This window comes from Anser anser (assembly GCF_964211835.1).
Source record: "Anser anser genome assembly, chromosome: 1".
NCBI classification, from domain to species: Eukaryota; Metazoa; Chordata; class Aves; order Anseriformes; family Anatidae; genus Anser; species Anser anser.
The window spans coordinates 22,152,570-22,179,239 of NC_139720.1; the positions used below are offsets into that span (position 1 = coordinate 22,152,570).

Below are 26,670 nucleotides of genomic sequence, written 5' to 3' on the forward strand. Positions count from 1 at the left end.
ATGCTTGTAAAGGCTTTCTCTTTCTTTACAGCAATAAAGTACTTACAGGCAGCACTGTGGTGTAAATATTCACAAAACAAGGCTGACTTTCAAAAAAGCTGCGCTAGCTCACTTGACTTTAAGGAAAAAAAATATTTTTTGACTAAGGGATACTCTCTATTCTTTTGCATTCACATGTCAGTAGCTGCAGAGCATCCTGTAGGAAGTGTGAACTGGAAGTGATGCCAGGAAGGCAATGCAGTGGTCCGCCTGGCACAAAACCTATTTGTTCTGTAGCCTATGCTGAAAAAGTGCTAGACTTATTATCTTCTGGATCATGCCTGCATAGCCTAAGATCATGTACTGGCCAATTTTGATCGCTGGGTGTAGGCAGTAACCAAAGTAACTAGAAACAAGTATTTTCTGCCTCTAATTATGGAGCTTTATAGTGCAATGAGATCCTTGCAGAATCTGACTTTTTCCACCCCTCTGCAAAGCAGCTGCAGTTTTGCTCTGTGGTTCCCTTTTGCAGAAACACCACGTTAAGACGCTGCTCATAATACAGCCTTGCTACAGGACACACAGCATTTCACTGCAAAGCTGTCTCTAACTGCCCTGCATATCTGCTTCTTTCACCTTTGAACTAAGGGAACAAATGGAAGCATTAATCCCCATTTTACAGAATTCAATAGTCATTTAAGCAGAAGGTCAGGTACCTAATGGGCTGTCAGGTTCAGGCAGTCTATCCGCCCATCTCTCCGGCTCCTGAAGTGCCCAGGACCTGACTGACGGCCTCGGCAGCTGCACACTTTGTTTTTCTGCCAAAGCCCTCTGAAATGTAAGCTGCGGTGACTGCATTCCAAATAGAAATTAGGATGACATATTCTGGTTTCATTGAAGGAGAGAAGAAAAAAAAAATAAAAGCAGCCATGAAAAGGTACACATTGAAGCCTGAGAAATAAAGTAGAGATGCTATTTGTTCCTGTTTCACCAGCACACTTTGATCTAACAGAATATATGTACGCTGTCAGATGCCTGCATCATGCCTCTTGTTACGAACCCCACCGTGACTATGTTAGCTTTAGGACAGCTCACAGCAAGGCTAATTGTACTTACCATGGCACCGGTAACGGTACCACGCAAGGCTGTACACGTTTCCCAGACCCTTTCCTGTGCCACAGGCCCAGGGAGCAAATTTCAAAAACTACAGCCTGGAAAGCATATGCATTCCTGTTGCTCCCAGAAATTTCCAAGAGGCATGCAAACAGGAGAGAGGCTTTTCCCTGCTCATTTAGACGTGGCCTGCTGTGCATAGTTTCTTTTGAACAGTCTCGTAAAACCAAAACATTTTTTTCCGAACAGATCACAGGTCATGTAAGCTTCCCGAGGGATATATTGGTTACAGATGTTTTCAAGTAATAAAATATTCCACTCAACTGCAGTATTTCTAACTGATAACGCTAAACCTAAATTTCCCTCGTCTAATGGCCGCGTCCACATACTCCTTCCCATGGTAAACACTGGCTCATTTGTTACTATTTGTATTTTTTATAAAAGTATGTCACAGAGACAACATACTTCACATTTGCAAGGAGAGCCGCAACACAGTTTGAACTCTTCAGAAATGTGAAGTTCTTTTTTTGCCTGTCTGTAGAATAACTTATACCTAAGCTTCAGCATTATCATACTGATTTGCATTTTAAAGTTATCTAATTATTAAGCACGAATAATTTTAATAACTTTCCAAGATTTAACTTCTTAACTTGGAATTATTAAAAAACGATGTTTCATTCATTGTCTGAATTGCACAGGGCTAATAACGAAACATGGTTTGATTTCTGCCTTGCAGAGTTGTTAGGAAAGGTTGTTGTGAGGATCTCTCTGAAAGATCAAACAGCTCACAATAAAAATAAAATAAAGAAGGAATAGGGTGAGGAGATTACCATTTGTTTTCAAAATACACTTGTAATAGAGAATTACCAAGGACAGCTATGGACTTCCTAGAAAAGGAAGTCTCCCTCCTAAAAATGAGCCTCCCTCAACCCAGGACAGCTTGTGCTGTGGCACTGTAGTATGTCTCTATGAAAACTAACATCTCGGAGTTTTTATTAAAAAATTAGAGCACTATGCTCAAAACGTCCATTCCCCTTTGCTCTCTGTATTGCACCACCAGGATCTCCCTGTTCAAATTTCAGTTGCCACCATTAAGAGCAATGGAACAAAGTGACTCCTGATGTGATATTACTGCTTCTATGTTGATGCTTCACAGATGAATTCAACCTGTTTTAATTATGTTTTATAAAGCCTGGAAATGTCATAGAAGTGGAGCATTCTCTGAGGAGAGAGATGTAATCTACTGAAGGACAACTGTCAAAGAATCACGGAATCACCTAGGTTGGAAGAGACCTCCAAGATCACCGAGTCCAACCTCCGACCTAACACTAACAAGTCCTCCACTAAACCGTATCACTAAGCTCAACATCTAAACGTCTTTTAAAGACCTCCAGGGATGGTGTAGAACCAGTCCATTTTTGAGAAGACGTGGAAGTTAGTAAAACCTGAAATTAGGATGCTTAGACTAGATCAAACAATCATCCTTATAAAAACTCTGCAATGCTGTGATCCAGGTATTCACCACTTTAATGCTAATTTTCAGTGTTTAACATCAGTAAAATACTTCATTTCTTTCAGAGCTAACTGTAATCATGAACTGTCATATATAATTTTTGCAACTTTCAGATTCAAACGTATGCTTGTGCTTGGTAAAGAAAAACATCACTTTGCATTCCTGCAGCGAACAGATGCAAGCTTTAAAGACTCACTATAGAAAAAACATGGGATATTCCCCCCGAACTCCACAACCCAAATTGAAAGGGCGATTCAGTCTGCAGCAAAGCACTCTGGAAGAATGTCATTCAGGTAAACAGAGATGCTTCCTGAACACAACAGGGGTGAGTGTGACTTCAGTGGCTGTGCAGTGTTTGGAAGAGCTGAACTTTGCACGGCTGTAAGCAGGCAAGAGGAAAGCTTACTCAGGGGACATTTCCCCCATACTCCTGCTAGTGTGCATACCACTATACTTCTCGCAGTCAGATTTGATTAGCTGTATGTTTATCCTGGGGCTGATACAGTACTTAAAACTGCCAGCACGTATGGGAGGCAACGATGCTTCTCTGACAGCTCCAGCATCGGGAGGGAAGCCACGCAGCAGCAGAGGATGGCTAAGGATGACATCGAGGGCAGGAACAAAGCACTGCACTGTGGCTGGTCAGTCTCTTTCCGAAAAATTGCAGCCTGGTTCTCTAAGCATACGGTCACACACAGAAAATAGAAGCCCAATCTGCTGGTATTTGATTTTTTTTTTTTTTAAACTGTTTTAGCAGTTTTCAGGGCATTATGACTAAGGGGCAGCAAGAGCAAGCGGTTGCTGAGCATCAGTGACTTGAAAACACACAACAAGTCTTGCAGACTTGAATGCTCCTTTCCTCTTCTTTTAAACAGCCTCGAGCATGGTAAACACCAGCAACATGCAGATATAACTCCTTTAAGATCCGGCACACTGGGAAAAGGACCAGTTTCCTGCAATTAACATCACCTGGGCTCATCAGCAGACCTGATCTTCCAGCGCTGCCCCTGGGAGCTGCCATCCACCTCTGGCTGCCACAGAGCCTGTGATGATTTTCCCTTTCTGCACTAGGCCACAATATTTTTGCTGGCTGCCACAAATAAAATAAATTAAAAAAAAAAAAAAACACACAAAAAACCCCCACAACTCTGCTGACATTACTCCCTGGGCAGCAAATCCCTCTTTATTTTAGTGCACGCATAATGTGGGTAGCAGCAAAAAGCACAAAGACAACAACCTTGAAGCACATCTACAGAAGGGGGTGGAAGCAAAGCAAAACCCTTGAGATACTCTGCAACTCCTGACACAGATACAAACTTACAATTCTGCAGGGTGGAAAAATAGTATTTGGAATGTGGTTTTGGTGTGCTTGGAGATATGTCTTTGTCTTGTCCCGGTTGCTTAAGGACGGCACCCAGAAAGCACAGCTAACTACGATCTGTGCGAGCGTCTGTTGCTCATCTGTCTCCCTTCCCTGCCCCTTTATCTGCACAGTCTGTATCGTATCCCAAACTGCACACTGGCTTCCCTGAATGTTTTAGTTTTTAAATAAATGCCTAATTAACTCACCCTTCATTTTAAACAATCATATGCAGCAAAATGTTCCAATTAAAGTTGGAATGTCTATTAATTTAAGCCCAAAGGTTCTGTTAAGGCAAGTTTCATCAATCCTAAAAATAGAAACGCATTCATAATTTTTTTCCTTACTTTAATTAGGCTTTTTTAGGGGGGGACTTGAATTTAAATATCCCTCTGCAGTATCTTCAACTGCATTGCAGTAGTAGGAACCACACGTACAACACAAGAACCATACGATGAGAGATGACTTCTTAATTCTTCCTCTCAGATGAGCGTGAAGTGGAGGCACGTGTCCCCCAGCGTAGCAGTGTTGCAAGTAAACAGGAGAGACTTCAGGAAGGTGGGACCAAATGAAACTTCTGGGTGATTTGTGTACAGAGAGATCTTGGTCCTTCTCTAATCTATAGTCTTAAGTGACATGGAAGAAAATGGCATTCTGGCAGTCAAGGCGAAGGTGATGTGACTAATGGTACAGCAGGCAGACTAAGGGCAAGCCAGTACAGAGTGAACTGAAAAATATGCTATATGGGGCACTTTGAACACATTACTTTGAACAGTTGCAGAATGCAAGGTCGTGCTTCTTCAAATACAGGTTAAACTTGTAAGATGGCAAACTAATTTGGGAAGCAATGACTTGAAGAATGACTTCAGGGCCACGGGGACCCACAACTAAAACTCTGACAGTGATGCAGGGGCTGAGACAATTAATGAGATCTTTCAATACATGAGCTAGGGAAGACACAAAGCAAAAAAACATTGTTGTAATACTTGAGAGGAACATTACTAGGAACAGAGGAAGCTGAGGTCTTCCAAGGAAACAGAGTACCAAGAAAAACAATGTCTTTAAGTGGTAGTCTTGGACCTGCAGCCTGCTTTGCCTGTGCTGGAGCTGAGCTTCCTGCTGTGAGTGCTGGCAGAAGTGGCGACGGGAGGAGACGCAGGAACCAGCTCCTCCCAGCCCTGACCGCGCTCTCTCCTCCACTGCTGGGGTAGCAAGCCCAGATCTTCTGTGCAAGCTCATCTTGCCCTCATTCCTGCAGTGGCAGGATTCAGTTTCTCTTACATGGCTGAGAAGCCTGGGACTACTTCTGTCACTTCGTTCTGCAATACTGAAATGATTACAAGCATCCACGTCCACGTCTGGCATCCATACTTCACAAAGATATTGTGATAATATTGTGATAAAAAGATATTGACAAATTGGAAAGCATTCAGGAGAGAGCTGCAAGAAGGATTTGGAGTCAGGAAAATATGCTCTAAAGCAAGAGCCAGAAGTAATTCAATCTATTCAGTTTCACAAAGAGAAAGTTCAAAATGGCTCGATCACAGTCCATAAATACTTACATTAAAAAGAGCAATTTAATAAAGGGCACAACAAAATACAAAGCTGAAAATGGAAGTTTGAGACAAAATTCAGGCTAAAAATGAGGGGGAGCTGTTAGAAACAAATGCAATGAAGTCACTGGAACCTTCTACATTTGCATGCAGTAAATTTGCCATTACCTAATGTATTTAAAAAATTGAGATTGGATGTCTTAAAAATGATACTATCTAGCTCAAGCAGAACTTACAGGCTGAGTGAATTTGTGTAAGTGTATAATACTATAGCTGAGCTACCTAGATGATCGTAACATTATATATGTTATGAGAACATATTTAGTTCTTGAGTGGGCTTCCACAATTCAGTTTTTCCTGTATCTGCTTTAAATGACTGCAGCAGCTTTGCTGAACCCAATCTGAACTCCTAACTTGAGCCTTATGCTGTAAACATAATACATAGCCAGTTTCCTTCTCTTTAGACACCATGAAGAAATAATCCAAATACCTAAAGCTGTGCGCAAGCGAACACAGCAAATTTCAAGACAGGAAGAAGTCTGTAAAGCTTCAAACTGCTCCCCTAATCCAGGAGCCTGAAAGCGCCGCATCGCTTTCCAGGTGCATTCCCAGGCACGCTTGGATCACTTCAGTGTGTGGGATCAGACGGAGAGCAGGGGCTCACCAGCTAGAGCTCCTTTTCCCTGGCTCCCCTAGTTATGTTCAGCAGGACAGCAGGGAGGTATTTTGGTATTTAAAGACTTGTTGGCTGCTGAACAGGTTGAGTTTCACCAGGAGTGCCACGCTGAAGAACTGGACAAAGCAGGACAGCCTGGATATAGCCAGGTTTGAACTAGGAAAATCCTGTACCCTTGAAACCAACTGCAAAAATACCACGTGCTTTAGTTTAAAGTATTAACATCTCAGAAGTGATATTAGGTGACGGCAGTGTTTCCTAGCAGTCTGTGAACTTAGGGAATCGTGCCTGTATGTGGCCAGGAGACAGACTCAGAAAAGGCACACCCTCCCATCCAGTTCAGCTCCTCTGTGGAACTGCTTGCAAATCTGTAGTCCTTTCTCCTCTTTACCACCATAAGAGGCATTTACTATTTTTATGATCTCAGGACGGAAAAATATTAATCAGAAGCAGCAGTAACAATTTCTTTTTCTTCTCCAATCTGTGTGGCATTAAGCATAATTATATAAATAACTGGAACGGCAGAAACAGACAATTGCTGGCTTTGTATGGGTATTGGAAAAGATTATACTGTTTTTATCATGTCTCTCAAATAATGGGTATCTTCCAAGCCTACTGTCAAGGAGGCTGCTTGCTGCTTTAATGCTGATATGAATATAATCTTGAAAAAATACTGAGAAAGGGTCTTTCCACATACTTTCCATCAGGAAAGATTACTTAAATAAACCGTTTAACCTGCTATTGACCTAAAACCTAGTTACATAAATGTTTTAAAAATTACTTATCCATCCTGAGAAGATAAAAGTAATCTAGTGAAGTCAAGGATAACATAGGAAGTCCCTTAATGACGGCTGTATTCTCTACAGCTTCTATTAGCATATGATTTTTCTGCTGGCAAAGCAGATACAAATGAACTGCGAGAATACAGGTGTGTGAAAGCTCTTTGTGAGAGACTGGAAAGGGATGCACATAAAAAACTGTAAAAAGCTGCAAAGTGCTTGTACAAGGAGAACCTCACTATTTTTCCTCTATTTTTTCCATTATCTTTAATAAATGTTACTGCACCTTCTCTTTAAAACCAACAGTAAAAATTGCTGAGGCGATATGAAACTTGAATATGGAGGATATGCCAACCAAATACCTGAGCTAACATCATCCCAAACTTAAAAAATAATGAGATGAGAAAAAAAATATATAAGTCTATAAAGCTGTGTTTCTAGATTGCTGAATGAACACTCAGAACTTACCAGGACAAATTAAACCAAGTGCAGCATGGATGCACTGGAGATAGAAAGTACTACAGGCATCCAGCTGCAAAGCAGGCAGAAAAGCCAGCATGTTTATCGAACCTAATGAAGGCTATCTCCCAAAAGGTGAGAGTACCAAAAAGATTCATCTACCAGAAGTGCCCCCCACTTCAGCATTTTGGCTTTGCTACTACTGCAGGTAACCACTCCACTCGGTGGCGTGGAACGAGATGAGCCCCTCGGGCATCTTGCCTCTCCCCATCTCTCCTCCCCTGCAATCAGCTGCCAGATGCAAGTTTGGAAGTCTTCAGCATTTCGTCTGACAGCATAAATGTTATGTTTTTTCATGAACTGAGCTACTCATCTGCTCTGCTGCACACTCTGGCCACCTGCCTCCGTTGGGCACACGGGGCAGCGCAGCCGCCTGCGTGTCAGTGCCCAGAGCTGTGTCTGACCTACGATACCATAGTATTATCCAAACCTGTGGGTTTTTTTCTGCCAGACAGATCACATTCTCAGCAATCCTCCTCCTCACCTTAAGGAAACAGCAGCTTTTCTACAGAAGCAAACTACGGCCATGTGGTCCACGGCAGCGTGCCGAAAATGGTTAGGACGCTGCTCAAATTGCCCACGCAGCTCCAAAGGGCTGCAGCTGGACCAGGAGGTGTTTTCTGGCTGTAAACCTGCCCACACACTGCAGTGCACAGCACTGAGGCCCGCTGCCTTTTTTTATCCACATACGCACATCATTTTCCCTTCTACTTCCTCTGGGAGGCTTGTATTTAAATAAATAAATAAAAAGTCCTCCTTAATAAATTTGTAATCTCACCAGCCACCTACATTTCCGCCTCCTGAAGTGTTAAAAGAAAAAAACTGAACTAGTACTTGATACTTCTGTCAATAAAGAGCACGCTCAGGATCAAAGGAATAAAAATGCTAATTACGGTGCACTCTGTAACACCTCTCTCCCGAGCCAAGTGCTCTGATTAAGTTAACCGTCGTGCTAATTATAATAGCGTTTAGCACAGCTGGGGCCGAAGAAAAGCCACCTTGTACCAAAGCATGGTTACCGGCCTCAGAATGAGATGAGGCATATTTATACCCTACAAGAAACTTGCCTCCAGTCCACAGGAAAAGCCTCTGCTCATTTTAAATACTCAAAAGTATGAAGCCTACCACAGATTTTGTTCATTTATTTATATTAAATAAAAAAGTGGACATTTAATTTTTTTTATTTTTAGTCATGCTGGAGTCAGAAGCTTATTGCCCAGAAATTAAGTTACCAGCTCCTAAGGGAAGGTACAGCAGGTTAACACATCTCTCCAATTTAAAGGGGAGCCCGCTCTCCTGCCTTTTCTCAGTCGATACAGCTGCGAAGTATTCCAGTGAAGAGAGAAGAAGGCCACTGTACTCTATATTTTCATTTAAAATGGAACGAAGTAGCACGCAATTACTGGCAAAACCACCTGCCACATTTCAGCAGCAGGTTTGGATGGAGAACCGGGGTGATAAATGAGGGCTGAGTCTAAGTGAAAGTTAATCCTTCCCACCAAGTCCACGAAGGAGGGGGAAGAAATATAACAAAATCAATAAATTTCTGCAGCTCAGAAAATTGTATCTTCAGTGGATGCTTACAAACCTTGTTGCATGTAGAGTAATTGGAAGAAAGATTTTTAAACAGTTATGCAGTTACAACCACATCTTCCATCCCTCACTTCCCTCTGTGAAGAACTCATCAGCGATTACTGGCAGCACCTTCCAATCCACCTGGTTGAAGTATAAGGGCTGCGTGCCACGAAGGAGCTAAAAGGTAAGAAAATTACTTGCACTTCAGTATCACTCCTCAAAAACGACTGTTTTGTACTGTTCAGCCTCCTGGAGCTTTTGAGTAGCAGCAGATGAGCAGACTGTTTTTCAGCATGAATTCTATAATTAACTCTGAATTAAACAAGTCATCTAAACACAATGATGCAACTAATTCTCCTGAGTGGATACGTACTTTCTGGATTCCAGGCGTGTTCAATGCGATCCTGTTTCAGTGCAGAGATTCAGCAATCACTGACACCCTTGTTATATAGCACCTTCCCGTTCACTTCTTATATATTGCATTTGCTCATTTAGTTACACGCACACACACTCCTGTATGTATCAATACAGCACCATTTTATGCATATTGGTAATCTTTATCTAAATTTCTCACTGCTTTGACATGCCGGTAAGGATTTAAGTGGCTTTAATCCACTGTCTCATCAAAGAGGCTTATTATTGCTCTTATTTGGATGGGAGAGAGGAGAGGTCCTTCTGAAGCAAGGCCCAATATATTGGCTGAGCTGCTTGAAAAAGCAGAAACCTGAGAAAAGCACGCCTTGAATGGGGTGAAGACCACTGATAGCCCTTTGCCAATATTATTTCCAGGTAAACAAGTATCAAGACACCACGTAAATGTTTTGGACAGGAGTCTGTGCTATTTCAGGGGTCTGTGAATGGAGCTTAGAGCTGTCCATGAGGGATTTCAGTTTGTCATACGTGTAATAGAAATTATAGTAATAAAGTGAAAACTAGAGCATTTGAATCCTCTACTTTTTCCACTGACATCCTTGGATGCGAGGCCACTTAATTGAGTATAATCCACCTGCATGCTGCCTTCCTGCCATTCGCAGATCCTTCTACATGGGGCTGCTCTGCTCCAGCACCTTGCTCTGCATCCCTGTGCATGGGTGGGGGAGACAGGCATGAGAGGACAAGCAGGGAGGGAAAGGCAATGTCTCATCACCGTCATCCCTTTGTCTCTCAGCTGCTAAATGGCAACGGGCAAGCCCTGTGGAAAGGATCACAGTATTACAGGGTGTCAGCAGAGCCTACGGCTGGCTGGTGAAGAGCAACACACAAGGCCGGTTATTTGGCTAATAGCTAGGGTATCAGACACTGTTGCGTACATTTAGGATGATGACATTACTTTATATTGTGTATATCTTCCACTGCTGAGGTAAGCTTAAACATGAATTCTTATGTACTGTTAGCATTTCATGCCAAATTAATTTCCACTCTATGCATGCATACCTCCAGGACAGGCTGGGAAAAGATTATGCAGTAGATACTCATGCACCACGATGATGGGCATAATAGGGTAAAAAGAAATGGTGGAATAATTGAGGAAGCAGAAGGGCAAATTGCATACTATAACATTAAGACAGATAGTTTCCTGGGATGACTTTATATGGGGTGTCTGCATTGCCTACACCCAAAGTGTTCAGGTTACATCCTGCTGTCAGTTGAAACTCTTAGCTGAAAATGCAGAGCTAACTAAACAGATCTGCCTAGTTTCTTTTCCTGAGTTTTATTACAACAGTGCTTTTTACTGAGGAAGAATTGTTGCTGTAAAAATGAATGCTTATATATACACTACCTAATTATCTCTGTTTATCATAAAGTAATTGGAGGAGCTATTAAAGAATGGTCACCAAAATATTTGGGTTTGGCTAAGGTTTAGAATATTAGTTACCCAAACTTTAACTCTTGAAATAATATCAGCTAATGATATGTGCTTCACTTGGGAGTTAAACACTTAAAGTAAAAAGCTCATGTCTGACAAATTGAAAGTAATTTCACATTGAAGTAAATTAAACGAATTTCCCAGATGTTGCTATAAGAAGAGTCTCAAGGAGGTGAAATGAAAGTCACTGCTGATGCATTCAGACACTTACCATGAAGTTCCCAAGAATGGAATGTTTTAAAATGGAACTGCAAAAAAAGGACACATCAGAGGTGGGAAGCCTGCAGTCCCACCGACAATCTTCATCTGAGCATCTTGCAGCTCTGTAGTTTCAAAGGGGGCCCACGTTTGTGCATGGAAAATGGTGCATAAACACCAGAGAGAAATCAGTCTTGTTCAAAGGGTGTTGGGTAGTCAGAAGGAGCTACTCTCACTCCAGGTGAAGTAGAAGAAAATTAAAAAACCCACATTGTTATTTAGAAATTAAACAAAGATTTGCAGGCCTATCATTGATACTAGTTAGTTCTTAGCATTTTGCTGTGGCAAAATGCAAAGTACAAATAGGATTTGGAAATTCCAGCTTCTCCCTATTAAGCAGAAGGTTTACCAGTATATAGAAATATACTTATAGTTGACTAGGACAAACATCAAGAGCTAGCAGCATCCTTGCGTGAAAACCCCAGAACTACCTTGCCTTCTTTTCTTCCCCATTGATTCCCACTCCACTTGAGTAATATCTCCTTCTACCCTACACCAAATTGAGTAAAAAAGCTACAAGTTTAGGAGAACAGGGAGGAAAGGAAGTTTACAACCCCCAATTTATTGTTGCATCCCAGAGAAGCCTATACATCCACCCCTCTTCTCTGTCAGTTGCAAAGGAAGTCCACGTGCTGGGTGCACAGGACTGGTGATGCTCACAGACCCGCCAAGGGTGTCCTTCCTGTCAGGGTGATCAAGTATTTTCCGTATTCTCTGCACTTTTCTCTTCCAACTGCTTCCTTATCCAGCTGCTCATCTAAATTCCTGGTGGTGTTTGGTTTGTTATTCCTTCTAAATACTGGAGATATGGAACAAAATCCTCACATATTTGATTCCAGTCTTCAGTTTCACTCACAGATCAGGATTTTATGCTATGGATTTGCAAGAGCAAATGGGATAACGAAACTGGCTACGTTCATCTGTTTCATTAATGTAATCATTACATTTTTTCCTTTGCCTTTTTTTTTTTGCATGTTCCACTAAATTATCTTCCAATAAAATGGAAAAATTATTTTATTAAAAGTAGTGATTATGTCAAGTTCATCCTCTTATTAGGATTACAGATTTTCTACAGTTTACTTGGAAATCTGCTTTACAGCACAACAGATGTCAACTTTTCATGCTAGACTAACAAAAGCATCTATTCCATTCTCATCTGGTGACCAAAGCAATATATGAAAGGAAGAAACAACTATTTGAAGAGTACAAGGGGGTCTAATTTCTAGAGTTAAAACACCCCAAAGCCTATAATGTAATACCATGGAAGAAGGAATACAGGGTTATAAAATCCAAAATCAACAAACATCTTTGAGAGTCATGTAAAAAGCTCAATATTTTGGCTAGAGAGTAAGCGTTGCCAACTTTTAATTCTTGGGACATAACCAATTATACTCCCTTAACATTGATAATGTAGATTGATAACCTCCTAGATTTTATATCTGTAAAAAGAACATAATAAGATAGAATCTAAACTCCAGATGTATATTTCAAACCATTTTGGCAGGCTGGTTGACAAACTGCTCTGTAAATACTCCTCCTGTGTTTCACAATGCCTGTCTTTGGGTATGCCCAGTGGTATAACAGTAATAACTAAACCACAGTGCTGGAATATGACACGAGCTCCTTTAACTGCAAGAAAAAAATTAATTCTAATTAAATGGAAACACCACATTTTTAAGATATGTACAAGGCAGTAAGAGAAAACTATTCCAAATGAAGCCTTCATCAACATTTCAAACTCTGTAAGTGTCAGCAACTCTGACTGGTATTGCAGGAGTCTCCTGTGAGACTCACCTACAGGCCAATGCTCATTTATTTCATTTTGTTCAAGCATAAGTACAAATTACTGGGGTTTGCAATGAAACTTATCACATAGAAGTGGGCAACTTTAGCATGCCACAGAGGGATAGAGAGAAGCAGTCAAAACCCTCGATTCTACCGCCTTGTTTTTCTTTTTAATATTTCAGCAACATACCTCATACATCAACAGATCCATAATTTATCTAATTTTAAAGTAACTGCTTTGGTCCACTTGGTAAGAAACAAAAGCTAGCCAAATAACAGTGGGTACACCAGCTCTTTCTCTGGGACTCCCTCTTAACATGTTTTGGCAATGAAAGAAACTACGCTGTTCCCAGGATTTCATTCCTGTACGGCACTTCAATACAACACACACAAACCATTTTCTCCAACACAAAACTAAGCTGAAAAAGAAGCATTTCTGAACAGGAGGAAAACACAAAAACAGGCAGAAGATAACCAGACCCCTAAAACATTTCAGAACCCTACAAATCCCTAAAGTTATCCCCAAAGTACGCATATCCTGGTTTTAAAATGATTCAATCTTGGTGATAGCCTCAGGTGCCAATAGACTACAGATTTAAGCCATATATCAAAATATTAATTTCTGATCATTTAAAAGTCTTAAAAAGAGAAGAAAACCCCACACTTACCCATTTAGGGTGAGGATGTTATTGCACAGTCTCTTGTTCGCTGTCACAATTTAAAAGAGAGAAAAAAAAGTCCCAAAGGCAGACAGGGCTGAGCAAAATCACAACCTCCAAGGAAGCTTTTTTAATAGTGACTTTTTTTTTTTCCTCAGGTAAGGGTGAATTTCCTTTCAGATTCCCCTCTGAAAGCTGCTCTGAGCCCACCACTGCACTGGGTGACAAGGTGACCTTTCCTCGGTGAAAGGAAACACGGAAACGTTGGGCTCCAGAACCAAGGCCTACCGATGCGCTTCCTTGCTTTTCCTAGGCTCTGCAAAATTCATACACGTACAGGAAGGACGTTACTCTCAGATAAGAGAAAAAGAAGAAAAGCAAGAAAAAATTGAAAACTTCAGTGAAAACCTTAGTCTGGATGAACAAGGGGCTCGGTTTTACCTCCAAAAAGGTTAAGGTCACCAGACTAGCCTTCCTACTTTCTTACCGCAGGGACAAAAGAATACACCACAAAGCAAGTAGTGCACGTAGCACAATTGGCAGCTGGCTTGAAAATGCTCGGGTTCAATTGACTATGAAGAATGAATTACCCTTATGTTTGAACAAAAAAAAACCAACCTGATCTCACCAGGCCAGAAGTACAACCACATTCCAGGCGCGATGTGTGACAGCGCACAGAATGCGAGTTTCAATTTATTCTGCGCATTTGAGCACACACAAAAGCCTATATGGTTCTCATTGAAATAAAAGATATCTCCAAACTTTTAAAAGAGCACAGAATGATTTAGGTTCTCGCTCTCATGTGGAAGAAATAACTTTTCGTAGCGTTTGCTGTGCTTTCTCTTGGATCTGGGATTTAAGTCACCTATATTATTTTCATATCTGTAAACAACCACCGGTGGATTAAAGATCTTCCTTCTTCCTTCAACTCTTTTTTTTTTTTTTTTTAAATGGAAATTTCTTTGACAAAGGCCGACAAAGCATTCTCTCTGAAAGAAAGAGCGCTGTAGATACCCACCACTTTCAGCAAGGACATTTAGATGCAACTCTGCAGAGTTTACTTAGATTAGCCTAACAATGTTCTTAAAAAGGAGCTCTGAACCTTTCAGGAACATTAAGCTTTAGCGGTGGAACAGCTTTAACAAGCTCATTCATTAATGGCAGGGGTGTCTTTGGGGTGCCAGTCCAGCGGGCCTTCCCTGAGCAGGTGTTCCTGCCCAGCTTCGCCCCCGCGCCGTCTGGCACCTCCGCCTCTCTGTCGGCCCTGCCAGCCAGCGGGGCCCAGCCACGGCCTACATGCTTCGCAAGCCATCACGCGCCGAGAGGCCAGATACATGCCACTCGTGGAGACGGAAGGAGAAAATATCGCCCAATATCGCCCAAAATATTGACCCAAGACCACATGGGTTAGCTCTCTCCACACTCGCAAGCTTACTCTTAAGGACATCCGTGCGAAACGGTGATCGCGCACGGAAGGCAAATGCCACGCGAGATGTTTGGCGTGGACCTGATGTAGAATGAATTGGGGCAAACTGTGAAGAACAAAGCTAGGATAAGCGAGGAGAGCACAATTTAAGACTGATTAGGAAAAGGCACTGAGTAATTTGAAGAGGGCCACAATTTAGGAGATCTAACGTGACCATTTTATTTCACTGCTCTGACCCCTGGCTCTGGAGGCCTTCCCCAGCTGGAACACCATCCCACCTCCCCGAGGCTGCCGAGAGCGTACAAAAGCGACGATCAAGTACAGTTTGCTACATCGTGCAAATGAGCCAGAGGGGTCTGAGAGACGGCAGGAATTGAAGAACACCATGAATTAAACATAACTGAAGTGCACACAACAGGAATCAAGAAACAGGACATTTGCATTGGCTGTAGGTGTTTATGGAAGCCACTGATGTCAGTGCTCTTCAGGTTATAGGAAGCATTCTGGGTTGATTCATAATTAAAAGGGAATCTTAATGCATATAGCTACTTACAAATTATGTAGTTACGATTTAGGCAAGCTATTGTTTTAATTTAATTAAAAGCTAGTGATTTTATTACTTTGCACAAAACAATATGAATCTCTGTAAGGAAAAAAACACCTATGAAACTAAACGAGAATTCTGCTTCCTCATCCTACTCCCCTTCAGCAAGTTTAATTCAAATGCTATTACTAGTGTGTTTTTTTTCTGACATATCATTTAAAGACAGGACAGAAAGGATTTTAAAAAATGTTTGGCAAGAAGGATAATTAGCCCTAGTTAAGTCAGAGGGAACCAAGAATCGCACGTCTAAATATTAAAGAGAACATTAAGTTAGTAACCAATTTCAACAGGAAGTATTTTAGTGTTTGCAGCCAGGAACATAATAATTAAGAACAAAACACGCTGTAACAATATCGGTTCTCATTGGAACTGCTTTAATGGGTACTTTTCGTTTGCTTGTTTCTCTAATAGAAAAATAAATATCTTAAATCTTGAATAGCATTTATGTGATATGTAATTTTCTGGAAAAAAATAAGTAAATGAAAGAAAAAGGAAACACCTAGCTGAAATTTGTCCCATCATATGAAACAACCAATTTTCATTAGGAAAGCCAACAGCAGTGCCCATGGCCACATCACCTAACATGAACTCCTGAAAATTATTTTGCTCTTGCAAGAATGTGCTTGCAAGTCACAAAGATGCATTAGGTCCCTCCTCAGTAGTTACATATGAACTGTATACTCTTGTGATACTACCAGAAATCTATGAGATGTCTACCACAGCCAAAGACATGACTTGCAACAACACAAAACAAGAAAAAAAAAAAAAAAAGAAAGAAAAAAAGAAGATAGAGAAGCAAACATGAGCTAGCAAACAAGCTACCTTGGAAGATGGAGGAGAAATATTAAGATATCGTGCTGACCAAAGCAACTCAGTTATTCCATCCAGAAAGCCGAGCACTGGCTCTGTCTTCTTTACAGCATTCCCCTCCAAGTGGGTTACTACAAAAGGCAAGTTGCATTCCAAAAGGTAGTCATTTTCTCTTTTTTTTTTTCCTTTTCTTTTTAAATGAAAGACACAGCATTGCTTTCTCTTCCCCTCGCAAATAGCTCTGAGCTGGAATGCAGAATAAATGCCTGAAAGACTACTCTGTGCTGGAGGGTTTAGCAGCAAACCAGCAGTCTCAATATGAAACAGATGTGTCACAACAAGTTTTGGGTGGAGAAATGTGTTCACTCATGGTATGAGAATGCTCAGGAGGGACTGCCTCTCACCACGCAGACACAGAAACAATTAAGAAAGGCAGGAGCAGGCTCAGCAAAACCTCGCCAGGAGAAGGAGTGATGCAGACTTTCTTTAAAGCACCACGATCATTCATTCTTCAGTACTCTAACAGGGCCCCAGTGACGAGCGCACAGCATTACTGTGTGTTAAATACATATTTTTGTAGTACTGAGAGTCCCGGAGATCTTGAAGCTTTTCCACGAGGGCAAGTAGGATAAAGTAAATGATGATTTTTGCCAGGAAAATCTGGAGTATTCTCAGGTTGATTATGATCTTCAAGCTGTTGTTCTCTCCCCAAAATCAGAGCACAGAAGTGGAATTTAATTCTGGTGGATGCATTTCACTGGCTACACATAATTCAGAATTATTCTCTTATGACGTAGACATGCAAGGCACTTAAAGAACATATCCCTGCCCCAAGCGATCCAAGAATCTAATCTAGACGTAATTAGGAGTAGGCAAGTACTTAGGGAAATTAGTCATTAGTTTGCAAATTCAGACTTCTGTCTCTCAGCTATAAGCCTCCCTTTTATTTAGTTCTCTCTTTCTTTTTTTTCCATGTCTTTTGTGGTGAAAGAGCACAGGAATAATGCTGTACAGTAGCAGAAATTTGGGAGGTCCTGCATAGATCATTCCACAATTAGTTTTGTTAGGTGGCATAGAAGGAAGAAATTGTTCAGGAAGAACTATTTCTAAACTGAAACAGAAGCAAACTAAAAACTCAAGAAAAACAGAATAGCAGCAAGGCACTCAAAACCAAAAAGGCTGGCAATCCAGGCTGTGGATAGATGCTAGGAAAGACCGAGGAAGGGAACAGGGAGGAAGAAACAAATTTTCCTCCTCCCTGCACCCACCGGTTTTGAATTTCAAAATGATATCCAAATGAGCTCCCTTCCAGACGGTGTAATAACCACACAGACCCACCTTTAACAGGCAATTTCTCCTTCCAAAACCTCTTTGCACACATTTCAGGCCCAAAACACAGAGAACAGACAATTAGCAAATGACAACCTTGGTGTGAAGGCAAGCATCTTAAAAAATCCAGCTGCCGTATGATGTCAATATACAACGACGGTAACACCACCAACGAAAGCTAAGAGCATACCGCTGCTCTGCGGTGTTGCAGGCTGAACTCGACTTTCTCGCCTCTGATGTGCCTATCATCTCAGCATTACTGCCTCGGCCGACTTCACTGTTTGTTTGCTTTTTGCATAAGGGGGAAGCTCTGAAGTGCTACACGATGCCAAAGACATTTCTAGGAGAGGCCTTTGATTTCCCACGAGGTCCTGAGCCTGTTCATGGGGCTCCTATGCACCAATGGAGGCAGCAGCAAATGCTTGAGCGCTGCCTTGCTGCTGGCTGGGATCCCTTGGCTGAGTCAGTTCGCAGCGGGTCTGTAAGCGCAGGACAGCCCATGTGGTGACAGTCGGAGCTTAAGAAAAGCCAGGTACAGTTGTGCAGGGTAATTGGTAGGCAAGAGCTAAGTGAAGAGAGCTTGCCAGGAGGAGAAACTCAAGTGCCTGTAACATTCCTTACCCATTGCTGCACCAAGAAGCTGAGAACAGTCTGGCACAATCAGTGCTGGGTGCGGGCCAGGAAAGCAGCTACGTGGACACAGTGGACAAGTTACAGGCCTTGCAACAGCAGCGCCAAGCCCAGGTCAGGGCTTTCATGCCACAGCCTCTGCTCCCCTGGTGGGAAGTTTTGGGAGCTGGTCAAGGAGCAGCCGGCATGCCCAGTCAGCGCCCGACATGGAAGGACACATATGCTTTGACTCCAAGTCTGGCTTCAAACTAACTTCATCCCTTTTTGTGTCAAGCAAGCTATTTATTTGGAAGGATGATCTGGAGGGAAAACCGAGACAGACAGGGAAGTGTTTGGCACTGTCAAGCGCACTGGGATGTTTCATGCATTTCTAAAAGGGCGAGCTGGCTCCCTGGCACGCGCGCAGGGCAGCCAATCCTTGCTCAGCACAGACTCATTTTTATGAAGATTTATTTTAATAAGTTAGAACCTGTGGCCAGAGCACTGCTCCTGGGACAACCACGCTCCTCCTCCGTTCAGGGCGCGTGACAGTGATGGCAGCAGGGTGAGGAAAGGCGCAAGGGTCCTGGATGCTGCCAGCTTCCTCCCAGTAATCAGGTGGAGAGAGCTTGTCCTCATTCACCACCGCACAGCAAACAGCAGGCAGCAGGAGTGCACGGAAGTGCCAGGAAATTCAACTGTCTGCCTGCCATCCTCCGCATATTACCCAGGTTTTGAGTAGCTCGGAACTTGCTTATGGATGACTGGGCTGTTCAGACAGATGTATTGCAGTTGCTTGTATGCAGCCAAAGAAGATTGCCTGCTATTATTCCTGTCCGCAGGCAGATGACGATGAAATCATTAGGGAGACCCACTTCTGAGGTCAGCTCTGGGAAATTTATTCGTAAAGGATCAATTCAGCTAGGCTTCTTCAGCTCTTAGCTACTGGCTATTTGGGAGGATAACAAACTTCCTAACCAACTTACAATTGCACATCGTCAAAATTTCTTATCAACAAGGCTTGAAGTAAAACTAAAGGCTCAAACAACATGAATAATAAATGAAAATGACTTGTACTGGTACACTCAGCAAAACCCAGGGGTGGGGGGAAGTGGAGCTCCGCTTTGATTCAAACTCGCTTTCTTTCCAATACTGCATTTCCCTTCCTCCTGCTCTGTATCCCAGCACAGGTTACATGGTTTTGCTTGCTATGCCAAAATCTAAAACCTGCCTTGATGGCTTGTGCTTCTGTACAGGGCAGGAGGTGTGCACATTTACACAGTTTGCAAAGATGAGTCCCAAAGGATTGCATTAAAGAAACAGTGTGACAAACAGAGAGAAATACAAGCAATTACAGTATCCCAGTGCTGAAAACCTGAAACGCACACGGACAGAGACAGACACTCCAAAATATCCATTCTAAGATGTGTATCTCTGTGATTTGAACTGCTCCAGCTGGGGAAGGGCTGGAAGACTGACAGAAAGAAGGAACAAACAAACAAAAAAAGGTGACATGTCGGGGTGCTCATCTGGCTGTCCTGGACATCATAGTTTTCCAGCCAATTTTAGCTGTTGTGGTAAGGTATGGGGTGCCTTATGACAACATTTTGCATATAGCTGTAGGTCTTAATAGAGCTTGAACTGGGTGGTCGCCAGAAGTAACCACCCCCAGAAGTTCAGGACAATAAATCTGTGCTAAAAACAACTGCAAACCATGTGCCCGAGGTTTTGGCTAAGGGGACTTATCTGATTGTATGACTTGTTCTGAACAAGGGTAAAACATGCAGGGGGAAAAATATGAGCAAAAAAAAAGTGAAATAGGAAGCTGAAGAACAGGTAAAACAGGATCTGAACAGTTTCACTTCATTATAAAGGAATTCAGCCCATAGCTGGAGGATAAATGTAGGCAGCACAGGTCTTGTATAATGAAAAAAGAAAGCAACCAACACAACAAAACCTGTCTAACTTAAGGAATTAACATGTTGACTTTTCACTCTGCCATATGGGTACTCAACATTTTCTCAGTCTGACAAATGAGTTTGTTCGGGGTGTTTAGAAAACTGTCGGATTTGCATCTTTCCCTCTTGGGCTGGATAAAATGATTATATTGTCGGAGACATTCAGACAAACTCTAAAATCCTTATATTCTTTTAAAATGTTCCTAATATAATCAGGGGTACAGAGGGAAGGAGGCAGGGGAAGGGTTTGCTCCGTAATACTACCTAAGACCAAGCAGAACTATTAAAAAACATACAAACTGTTATGATGGAGGACCAATTCTTCCTGCTATTGACATGGATCAAAGAGCCCCCTTCAAAATACTTCTCCTCAGAGACTCGTAATTTGCCCTGCTATATATTCACCTGAATTAGCAGAAAAGCTGGAAGAGGTGGAGGGCTGTGAAGGAATACTTGTAACAGCAAACTCCACAATACCCTAAGCCATATTCACCTATAAACAGTCTTAATTCCAGAAGCTGCTCTGGTTTCAGAGCGGTAACACAAAGCTCCTCAGATTTAGTAACAGGGACTCCATCGTTGCTCCATAATCTCAGCGAACTTCCTATGAAAGCCAGGGAAGCTTTGGTTTCAACAAAGCTCCACAGTCCTGTGCTGAATCTTAAAATGAATGAAATGCAGCGGTGGCTCCAGCCTGCCATCGAGCATCCCCCATGCAACGCATGCGAACACACCCTGCACACCAAGCGTACCTCAGTGCCACACAAGGTGTCTATTTTGGTGCTTGAAAAGCAACAACACCAAAAAAAGCTGCATGTGCTCATTTTTCTGTGACTTCAGGTTCCCACACCGCTGCTGCTGCCCCTTGCTATGCTCGGGTGTCTGTAGCTCTCACTCCTTGGGGCGAGCCTGCTCACGCGAGTGTAAGCGCTCACTGGCACAGAAAATGCCTGCATGAACTCACCCCACCGTCTGCTACACTGAAGGTCCGGGCTGAGATGCTCCTTCCAAGTCAACTTAGTGGTTAAGAGCACAGAATCATCTAGGTTGGAAGAGACCTCCAAGATCACCGCGTCCAACCTCTGACCTACCACTCACAAGTCCTCCACTAAACCATATCACTAAGCTCAACATCTAAATGTCTTTTAAAGACCTCCAGGGATGGCGACTCAACCACTTCCCTGGGCAGTCCATTCCAATGCCTAACAACCCTTTTGGTAAAGAAGTTCTTCCTAACATCCAACCTAAACCTCCCCTGGCGCAACTTTAGCCCATTCCCCCTCGTCCTAACACTGGGCATGTGGGAGAATAGACCAGTCCTCACCTCGCTACAGCCTTCTGTAAGGTACCTGTAGAGAGTGATAAGGTCTCCCCTGAGCCTCCTCTTCTCCAGGCTGAACAACCCCAGCTCCCTCAGCCGCTCCTTATAAGACGTGTAAGATCTCCAGAGCGACGTCAGAGCAGCACCATGGAGCTGGTTTATGTCGCAGTTAGCCCCCTCCATCCCAACCAGCAACCACACCGTGACATTTCCAGCTTCGTCTGGAAGACCTTTAGCTAATAAGCCAAGCCTTTTTTAAACAGGAAATGCTGAGCTTTCCCAGCGCAAGTTCCATCTGCAGACAAACCAAACCTACCAATGTCCGACCACACAATACTTGAACTTTTATCACCCGAGCTGAAAAGGCTGGCAGATTTCACTTTTCACATCTATGGTGACCACAACAAACTGTCTGAAAAACAAAGCCCCACAACAGCCTTTGTATAAAAACGACGTTTCCATCTTTTGTTCTGTGGAAATTGATAAACAAGATTACTCAAGCTCTTAACAGCTCAAGCGGGAGGGTATCCAAAGAAGCTTTCTGCGGTTATTACTCGCCACAGTATTTTTAGGGGAGGAAAAAAAGCCCAGAATGAAAACAAGGAACTTCCAAAGGAAGCTGCATCAAAAAGGAGAAGTCAGAAAACTGTCAGAAAAGAACCATCGAACACAAATATCTTCCAAAATAGAAGCATCTACAAAACCACCACAGTCAAATTATACAAGTTGAAATTATGCATTTCTATTCAAACACCAGTGCCAGCCGTTATTAGGTGAGAAATCTGAAAACTGCATTTTAAAGCACCTTCTGTTTTTCTCATCCTCCTCTCTCCTACTCTCTAACCAAGTGAACAAACCATGAAATTATCTAGCTCCAAATGAACCCATCCATGCAATTACCTTATATTCCTCTGCTAAGTTTTATTGCCTGGCAGGAGTAAAAATTAACAGCTTTACTTAGAAACTGAGAAAGTTACCAAAAGCGTATTTTACAGATTCAGACAAAATAGTATTGTTCAAATGTACTTGACACAGGTTCCAACATAGATAAAGGCTCTCACCATGGCGGGGAAAAAAAAAATAAATCAAATCTGCAAAGTTACTCTGTGAGCAGAAATGTTCTAACCTTGATTAGATATACAACCATGAGGATCTACTTCTCCTGAAATAAGGCTCCTTTTCTAACTGTTGTACACAGTCCAAACTCAACTCTTGCAGATTACATCAGACCATCAGGGAATACAGTTTACAAATAAATATTAAAAAAAAAGGACTTGCCAGGGTGAAAAAGAGATATGGAGCACAGAAGAGCGTGATGTACAGTATTCTCAGCCCTTTGTTCTTCCAGTGCTAAGCTAAAGAGGGTGTAACCAGACTGTTACATGAGGAGGCAGAGTGCTACCCATGTCATGATAAAGAGTGAGTGTCCCGAGCAATTTGATGTCCTCCACTGAGGAGGACGTGAACGAGCCCTCCTACCCCAGAGGGACTTTGAAGGCTGTAGGCACAGTGGGGCAGGGCTGCCAGAAGCAGCTCTATAGAGGCAAGGTCACAAGTTGATTCAAGACAAGGAATGAGGAAATGTGGGGTGCAGCCAGAGGTTTTGTGATTTCACGGGTAGCTGAGAATTCCCACCGGACTGCAGCCTTTCCCCGCGCTGCGGAGGAGATAGGGATGGCCCACCCACATACTGCGTAGCTGCTCTGACTAGAGGGTAGCTCCTTACTCTGTGCTACTTATTCTCCATAGAAGTGTGGCACGAGATCTGTTTGACTGTGAATTTGCAGAAGAAGGATATGTTGCTCCCATTAGAAAAAATATAAAAATAAAAAAGCCACAAGCAGTAAGAATATGCCCAATGTCATTTAATGTAAGGGTGGAGGCACATTTATCAGAAGACACACTTGCTTCACTCTACCTTTAAAAATATATATACATTTTTTAAAACCTGCTTGGTCCTCAAGTCAAACTAGCCCTCTATGAGATGCAGGCACTGTGCTACAGCCTTTTCTGCTTCAAAAGTGTCTGGGAAACAAGTTTTCAGTAGCTACACAAGCTCTCAATAAAAATACAGATCAGCTTGCATTCTAGAGCCAGTAAATGATTAATGTCATTGGAAATCTAATCATAAAACCATTGACTATTTAAATGTGGTAATGGAACTGACAAGTAGAACATAAGCTTTCAGCTAGAGAACTTCAGTGCATCACCTTTCTGCTGAGAAACTCTTGGTTTCCACGCAGAAAAGCTAATACCTACAAAGAAGGGAAAAACGGGAGGAAGGCAAAACCATTTAAGCTGAGTGACTGCAAGCTTTCGTGCACATAAAGCCATGAAGACTTAATGCTTATTTAAAAAAAAAAAAAAGACTGTTAAATTGACTGAAACAAGATGTAGCTTATTTATGGTATATTTTGCTTCTCAATATACAGGTGAATGGTATCCTACTTGCTCTGGCACCGTGCAATTATGATTCCATGGTCAGTGCGGTTTGGTGCTCCAGGGGCTCCCATCCACCACACCCCCTGGGAAGACGTTGTGCCAGAGCTGGTTACGGCAGGGCAGGGAGCTGGGATCCTCTTGCTAAAGGACAGAAAAACTTCTCATAAGGTTTTCCACTTGCCTGCTGACTCTAAGCCTGAGAAATGACCGAATTGCTCTCTAGGCTGCAGACCTTGCACGTTCAGGGTAAAGGGGACAGCAGCGCGCAGCAAGAGCACGTCAAGGGGGATGAATGCAGCTAGCTGTGCAATCACCCAAGGCCAGGTGTAGAAATGGGAAGGAATTTTTGGTAACTACAAAATTAGGAGAACAGACAGATTTGTGTTTAAGGCAACCCTTGTACAATGTACACAAACTGAGACAGAGGCTTCTAAGACATGGGACAAGCGAATGCAGCACCTAAAATTCCAAACTCGCAATACAGTATGATATGGTTTCTGCATATCTGTGTGATATTTTTGCTGTGGTGATGCCTAGCAATCTGAATTAAAAAGCTGGGCAGTGTGCTGCTGCATGCTAGCGGGGTGAACTTCCACCCTCCCCTCCCTGCCCCAGGGGTTCTCCATCCCAGAAATCCCAGAACTCAACCCAAAGCCGGCCAGGGTCCTGCGCAGCCTCCCGCATCTCGCCATTTAATCACCTATATTATTTATGTGATAGCATGTTCAGCACAGTTCAGGAAAGCCACGCTGCCTTTTAACGACAAAAAAAGACTGGCGCGTTTTTGCTGGTGAGGCATTTTACAACGTTCAGTATTAAGCGTTACAGGTATTTAACTTGACTCTGAGCATACCCATTTTAGCATTAGTAATTAATAATGCTATGTTAACTGAGAAAGTACGGTCATGCTCCAGCAAAGGCCACTGTCAACCAAAGCAGGGGATCGATGAAGCTCGTCCCAGGTCACCCGAGGGCACCCAGCTCTGAGGAGCAGCCCTGGCGCTGCCGTTTCGAGCTGGTGCCTCTATCCTCTATGTTCTCGCCGGTGAGTCAACCTGCGTGCGTAGGAGTTGTGTTTGTCCTGCGAGAGAAAATAAATGGGCGTCCCTGTCTGAAGCATTGCAACACTGCCTTTCTGAAAGGAATGAGGAGTGCGTGGCTGGTTCTTAACAATATGTTATCTGGCACGGTATGTGGCTGGAAAGAAAAGAGTATACAGATAGAAAAGAAGATCTAGGACGAGAGGTACGTCAGTAGTGCAAAGACAAGGAGCATACAAGCATCAACTAAACAAACAAACAAAACAATGTACATACGGGAATGAAAAAACATATGAAAAGATACTTTAAGTCATAAAGGACAAATGTAACTTGTTTAATCAATTATTTTAACGTCTATACTTCTTCCCTTCCCCCCCCCCCCCCCTTCCCCAGTCAGTCTGGCTATGCTGTATCTGCTTTTTTAGATGCAAATGGAACAAAATAATCTACTTAGAGCATTGTTTGCTTACTAGCATATTCCCCAGCTTCCACAAAAACATAAGGGATCTAACGAAGAGATGCAAGGGAAGGGAACAGGCTGGGAGACATGTGGCTTGGCACACTCCAAAATTTGCTCGAGCCTTCTGGCAGCCCCCCAGTATGTTTTATAGGAAATGGTCCTTCCACAGAGCTAGCTGGCGTCTCGTAGACATCACTCCGACTAAATGAGGCTCCTTTCTCTTGCAGGGAGACGACTTCCCTGTTCTCCGTGGCACACCATACGCTGACAGAAAGGCTGCAGACAAAATGCTTTTTGCTTCTTTTCCACCCCTAAACTTTCAGGGACCGACTGCTCCACAAACGAGGCGCCTCAGCAAGCAATCTCTCAGTTGCTCCATAAACTGGCAGGGATAGCTCTAGCCTGGATAAAGCACTTCACACCTCCCCAGCACAGTTTAACGTCCTGAAATGATATAGTGTGGATTGCAGGCATAAAATTACTTAAGTGAAATGTTTACTCTTGAGTAACTTAGATCCCTGGATAGCTACATTTTTTCTCATCTTCCATAAAATTAAAAGTTCATACTTTGACGGGAAAAGCATACTTTGAAAAAGGTCGTTCATCTAGCCAAAGGTACTGTAGCATACAATCTTACAATATGTTGATATTATATCCTCATAAAAAACATCTTTCTGGATTCTCACCTAGGACAATAGACTTCTCTAATTCCTCAGAGGTGAATCTGGAAGATCAATAAGGTTTTTGCTGCTTACTTTAATGAATGCCCATAAATAATGAAGGCAGCTTATCTGTATATGCTCCTGAGGGACTGTCATCCATCAAGCCAATAATATCTGGTCAAGCAACTTTCAAACATTAAATTAGATTCTCTTTACAGAGGATTCATCAGCTTTTGTATCTTCTCCCTTGTAAGAAACACGGCCTCTCCCTTACCGGTATCAGCAAAGGAGTTGACAGGAAAATATTCTCCCAACTGTTCAGTATTCTTGTTAGGAGAACAGCAGAGAAGAAAATAATGCTTTTGCACAGGAA

The 26,670-nt window shown here is 42.5% G+C and overlaps 1 protein-coding gene and 1 long non-coding RNA gene across 9 annotated transcripts in view; one reads left to right on the plus strand and one right to left on the minus strand.

Moving 5' to 3' along the window:
- Positions 1 to 26,670, minus strand: part of PLXNB2 (plexin B2) — a 259,762-nt gene that overhangs the window by 130,438 nt on the left and 102,654 nt on the right. The window contains exon 1 of one of the 8 annotated variants that reach the window (XM_083819179.1): positions 16,489 to 24,701. The exons of the other annotated variants lie outside the window; for them this stretch is intronic. The gene's annotated coding sequence lies outside the window, so the exon portion shown is untranslated. Of the gene's footprint in view, positions 1 to 16,488; positions 24,702 to 26,670 lie in introns of those variants that run through there. 8 annotated transcript variants of the gene reach the window in all.
- Positions 5,374 to 16,452, plus strand: LOC310890338. Its single transcript, XR_014577193.1, has 2 exons — positions 5,374 to 9,251; positions 13,795 to 16,452. It is a non-coding gene; the product is annotated as an uncharacterized lncRNA (long non-coding RNA).